This window comes from Choloepus didactylus, chromosome 2 (assembly GCF_015220235.1).
Source record: "Choloepus didactylus isolate mChoDid1 chromosome 2, mChoDid1.pri, whole genome shotgun sequence".
In the NCBI taxonomy this organism is placed as follows: Eukaryota; Metazoa; Chordata; class Mammalia; order Pilosa; family Megalonychidae; genus Choloepus; species Choloepus didactylus.
In genome coordinates this window covers 34,052,475-34,058,474 of record NC_051308.1, presented here as the reverse complement: position 1 = coordinate 34,058,474, position 6,000 = coordinate 34,052,475, and the positions used below count along the sequence as shown (strand labels likewise).

The 6,000-nt window shown below is 51.4% G+C and overlaps 1 protein-coding gene across 1 annotated transcript in view; it reads left to right on the top strand.

Annotated features, from left to right (window-relative positions):
• Positions 1 to 1,923: 1,923 nt before the first annotated feature.
• The window catches only part of EPHX1 (epoxide hydrolase 1), a 41,444-nt gene continuing 37,367 nt past the window's right edge, over positions 1,924 to 6,000 (top strand). The window contains exon 1 of the mRNA XM_037822877.1: positions 1,924 to 2,106. The gene's annotated coding sequence lies outside the window, so the exon portion shown is untranslated. The remainder of the gene's footprint in view (positions 2,107 to 6,000) is intronic.

Below are 6,000 nucleotides of genomic sequence, written 5' to 3'. Positions count from 1 at the left end.
TCCCTAAATCTTTCAATGGCTTTGGCCAAAAGCAGTAAAAATTTGAGTGTCTATGTTAGCCCTGCTGGGGGAGACTCTGTAACTTATTTATTTATTGACTGCCTTTATGTAGATTGTACTTTGAACTATCTTACACTATCTAATGTTTGATATTCTAATACTGGGTAGATGATCTAACCAAAGAAGAAGATATCAGGATACAGGAGTGAGGAGTGAGATTGCCATATCGTGAAGTTTCTTTTAAATAACAACTTCATTGAGATATAATTCACATAACCATAAACCAATTTAATGGGTTTTAGTATAGTCACAGTTATGCAACCATTACCAATATCTACTTTTAGAACATTTTCATCTGCAGTTTTAAGAGTAACAAATTTGAATCCTTTGGTGAAGTGGCCAGAGGCAGACTGTTTAAATGCTTTTGGGGTGGGAGATTCTCACAGATTTCAAGTGTTGAAGAAGTAGATTCCAGAGACCACAGGTGGCAAGAGAAGGCTTTTGTAAGGAGAGTGTAGAACTAAAGGACAGGAAGATTCCACGTTGGGATGGAGGAGGGTATCCTGACCAGGGATACCATGTCAGCAAAGTCTTGCAGGTAGGAATGAGTGAGGTGTGTTTGCAGGACAGTTACAGCTTCTCTTAATTGAAACGGAGAGTTCTGAGGCCAGAAAAAGGAGCAAAGTTGGCGAGATCCCAGGAGGCATGACTCAGAATATGGCTAGATGGCCAAGGGGGGTGAAACTTATCCCGAAGTTGTACGCAGGGTCCCTGGAGCAGAGGATCGCTGGCCTACTCAGGGGTGACAGTCAGATACTGCACATGGTCTACTGTAGTCTGTCCCCTGAGATCTTGAGGGTGCAGGCTTGTTTAACCAATTACAATTGCTGAGCACAAGAAGGGGTGTTAGCAGGGTTTAAGGAGCTAAGGGCAAGCAATGACTGAGATGATAGCACAAATTTTCCCAGGCATGAGGGTCTGGGATTAACATTGTTGCAGAAGTCACAAGAGTCCCAGCATCCACTGAGCCTGGGTGCAGCGGTCCTTCCCAACAGGAGGGAATGCTATGTAGTTTCTCTCCAGACAATGAACTCAGCAATGAGATCCTCACCACCAAGACCTCTTTGAGGGAGATCCTACCTTCATCTCCACCAGTGCTTCTCAGACAATCTGTGGTGAAAGATAAATTTGTTTTTAAATTTCCCAGTCTGCCATGGGCCAATATGTTTGTAAAATACAGTCATAATGCATTGATAGAAAAATGAAATTAAGAAGACATACAAATAGGTTACCAGGGGACAGGGTGGAGATAGGGAATGGGAAGTTAAGGCTTAAAATGTACAAGGTTCCTATTTGGAATGATGGAAATGTTTTGGTGATGGATGGTGGTGAGGGTAGCACAACATTGTGAACACAATTAACAGCACTGAAATATGTATCTGAATATGGTTAAAAGGGGAAATGTTAGATTGTATACAGTATATGGTATCAGAATATAAAATTTTTTAATCCATGGAACTGCACTACGCAGTGAACCCTAAGTTAAACCATGAACCTTTACTAATCTAGTACAATTATAAAAATGTGCTCTCATCAATTGTAACAGATATTCCATACCAATGCGACGTTTTGGTGGTGGGGTGGTGTGTGGGAATCCTACGTTTTGTGCATGATCCTTCTGTAAACCCACAACTTCTCTTATAAAGAAACAGGGCATACAAAATGCAAGCTTGGATTTTTGTGGTTGTTTTTAGACTCAACTGTCAAAGTTACTGTATCAAATTACTAATGCTTGCACTCGAGTTCTGTACTCGGTCTCTTCGGGAGGCAACACCAGTCTGCAGACCGCACCTTGAGTAGCATTTTTCCAAAGCGGAGGCGGAGCCTTGGGGAGGTTAAAAACTTTCCCCGGATCTTTCTGGTAAACAGAAGCCGCAACGCCCCGCTCCAGGGCCAAGCCGAGAGCCCGGGGCACTGGGCGGGGTCATTGCCAGCAGCCTGAGCCTGCGGCCGCGCGGGCGCAAACTTGTCGAGTAGGAGCCGAGGGAGCCGGCGGGAGCGGGGGCGCCTGCCGCGGCTGCCGGAGCCGAGGGGAGCCGAACGACAGTAAGCGCCCCGGGCGCGTCAGTGCGCGCGGCCTCCGGGACCCGGGCCGGCGGGAACTGCGTTCTCAGTATCCATATGCGGATCTGGAATCGCAATGGCGTGGGGCGCAGCCGCGACCGCAGCGGATCTGCGCGGCCGCCGGGGACCAGGCGGCGGGGCCAGGGTGGGCGGTGGGATGGTGAGACGTGGACGACCCCACGCCGACCCGGCAGGGTTCCAAATATGACTTCCAGAAGTCCCCCCCCCCACACACACACACTTTTGAGAACCGGTCCCTTCCCTTGCTTCCCCAGCTCCAGCCCCCGACGCCGGACACCTCGCGTGCAACAAACCCCACCACCGCCACTGCCCCCGGCCGGGGCCCGGTGCACGCGCACTCCGGCCACAGGCCCCCGCAGGCCCTGGGGGTGGGCACAGGCCATTTGGGCAAGGAATTCCGCGGTCCTTACCGCGGGCAGAGACCCCTTGCCCGGATATTGATTCCAGGATGGCCGCGATTGCTTCCAGGAGCAAAGCCCCTGGATGCGTTTCGCTCCCGCGGTGAGGACCGCGGAATTCCTTGTTTGTCACTGAAGTCCTAAGGTTTATCTGAGGGTCTTTGGTTGAAATGTGCTTTTTGTCATCCCTGTCATCCGTCCCCCCCTTCACCACCACCACCACCCCCGCTCTTCTCTCGGAGGAAGGGACCCCAGAGAAAGCCAGCCCGCTCGGTGTACAGAAGAGGAAGCTTGGGCCCCGGGGTTAAGAGTTCACCACGTAGTGAAAGCTGAGCAGTGTGATCGGCTTGGCTGAGCGCAGCAGACACCTGAGTTTCATTTCGCCTCCCGAGAGGGCGATTTCCCTTGAAGCTTAAGCTTCTGGGCAACTCACTTGCCCCAGCCCCTTCCAAGGCGTTGGGAGGGGCCACGGCAATGCTATATTCCTAATTTTGATTTATTTTTCTTGAAGCTGAGTACTCCTGTCTCCCCACCTCTCCACCACTGTGTAAACTTAAAGCCCTACGAAACCTGGATCTGCCCCTGGCGCCTGGATCCGCGGACACACCTTCCCTCTCTGTTCTTAGGGTGGGTTCGGGAGGCCCGGGCATTTGGCACATTCAGTGCCTTGGCTGGGATTTATGAGCCATTACAGAAAATCGGCGAGGACGCTGAGATTTATGCCACTCTGTTACACTCTGCAGCCTTCTCTGAATTCAGCATAATTTAAAATAAACATTTTCAGGAAGTCACACGGCAACAACAGAAAGTAACAATGTCTTCTGGTGTGGGGGTTGCCCAGGGAGTCAGGGCTTGGGGGAAATTGTCGGGACGCTTTCACAGTCCCCACTGGGTCTCAACTTAACGGTAAAAAACCCTAGGAATATTTAGCGCTTTTTCTTTCCCAAACTTGCACACCTAGGAGGGCGATGTGATGACTTTTTTGTGTTCCCCTGAGTGAGCTTAGCAACTGCCCACTATGTGCAGCACTGCCCTGGGCACTGAGGATACAGAAGGGAACATGTTCTCATGGGGCTTGCATTTTTGTCGGGGGAAGATGGACAATAAACAAAATAAATTTGTAAAATAGAAAGGATGTTAGGAGGTGATATGTGCCATGGAGGAAAATAAAGCCCGGAAGAGGGAAGGGGAGTGTGGGGTGAAAGGAGAAGGTGACGTTGGAACAGACCTGAAGGGAGTGGCCCATGCTGCCCCCTGGGGGAACAGTGCACCAGGCCGGGGGTCGGGCAAGTGCAAAGGTCCTGAGCAGGAGTGCAGCTGGCATGGGCAAGCATTATGTCACACTGGCTGAGTGTGGGCCAAGCTGAAGTGACCTGAGAGCCAGAGGACCCTGAGCTTTCTGCTGCCAACCCCCCAATTCTAGGGAAGGATCTTCCATGGAAAATAACTGCTCAGCAAGGCAGCCAGAGTTAAGGTCGACACCATGCACTGTAACCCACATATTCTCTTTGTGATCCTGCCTGCCTCTCAGCTCTGCCTTAAGCGGTTTTTTGGCAGACTTACCAGGGTGGAGTTATCTGTGGGAAGCAACTGAATAGGAAAAGGGCATCCTGACCTTTGAAGGAAGTGGAGTGTTCGCTCCGCCCCAGGACATAAGAGTCCAATATGCCCCAGGCTTGCCGAGTGTTCACCTGGCACCTCATCCCCAGGCCCAGGCATGTCAAAGAATGGGCTTCCCAGAATCCATTTCTTGATTCTCAAGCTGAGAGACTCAAAGGCATGGAGCGTAGTTTACAAAATAAGGGAGGGCTTAGAATGAACTAACTGGTCACTACTGCTGAGGAAATTGTTCAGAGCACACACCTATTCAGGGTTGGAGTGGGCACAGATAGAGTAGGCAGTTGGTGATTTGAGAGGCCTCGAGGATCTGATGCTCAAAACCCATCTCTGGTAGTGTCCTAAATCCCACCTCTAGCCATTCATTCCTTTGAGAGGTAATACAGTGATGTGGAAAGAGATTGGCCTAGAACAAAGACCCGGTTCATGTCCCAGCTCTGCCACTCATGTATCCTCTCCCTGGACTTCAGTTTTCTCATGTCTAGATTGGGCTACACAAGCTGCAAGTCTCCTTGCAGCCCTAATATGTGACGATTCTGTGGTAAGGAGGTCATGAAAAGAAATATGTAGGTGGGGAGCAGTTTTGATAGGGCCTGGGTGGTCCCTGCAGCCTACACCAGGTCCCCTGAGGACAGCTGTGGGCCAAGGGAAGGCCCTGGCTCTGGGGGGCATGGCCTCAGGCAGAGGGCAAGGGCCCTGGGAGAAGAGGCAAGAGGGTCACTGCCCTGCTAGCCTCCTAGGGTAACCCATGGGTGGCCTGTGGGTGGTACCTGGCCCAGGCCCTGCAGATAAGGAGCAGAGTCTCCAGGGCACTGTGTGTGGTGAGGCAGGGAGGTTGTAGCAGGGAGAAGGTGCCCCAGCAGTTCCTCAGGAATGCACCAATGTTTTGCCAAGGATCCAGCCACAGCCTTTCCTGAGGAGGGGAGTCAGTGGACACTCCAAAAGAGTTCACTCTTGCCAAAGCCAAAGAGAACTGCAATCCCATCCTTGGTTATATAACTCAACCCATGATTATGCAAACCAAGCTCTCAGCTGAAGCAGCCTCTTCTGCCATCGAGGTTTATTTACTTTACTGAGGAAGGGTCCCCGCTCTCACTGAAGAGCAGCTATTTTAACTCCCTGTCTGGCCTACAGCACTCCTCCCAGTGTTCAGAACCATGGGAGGGACCCCATTGTCCATCTGTTTCCTCCGGCAGACAGTGCTGCTCTCTCAAGGAGTCCAGCTGTGCAAAGCCACACCCGGGAGGCTCCCCAAGGCCTAACTAAAAGTGTTCACATTAGCAAAAATGCTAATTTTCCAGAAAATACTTCAGCTAAAACACAAACGGGAACCATGGTCCTTGTCCTGGATCAGGAGCAGGAGTTTTTGCTGCCTTTAGCGTTTGAGAAGATTGATGAGCTGACTGATGTGAACGTCTTCTTGGCACTAAGTAGGTGGGTTAACTTGAGCAAACTACTTACCCTCTCTGAGCTTCAGTTTTAAATCATTTAAAATAGAAAAAACTACCCCTTACCTCTCAGGTAATTACATGAGGTAAGAGTCTTCCCACCCCTGTGTCCCATTCCAGGGCTTCCCGGGCCTCCTCACAGGAGGCTGTGGGTGTCCAGGTACAAGCCCAGCGCCTGGGAGGGCTGAGAGTGGCCCACCGTGGGCGTGTCTGCCGGCTTTAGCCTGGCAGTGGCCTGCACTGTGGGTCTGTGAAGGCTTCAGGAAGCCGGTGACCGGGAACAGGAGGTCGAGGTGCCTCCACTGAGCGTCAGAGTCTCACTCCGAGAGGCTCAGAGAGGTGAGGAGGGGCAGCTGGGGCCTTCGCCCCTTCACCAGCAGCTCGGCCTGGGG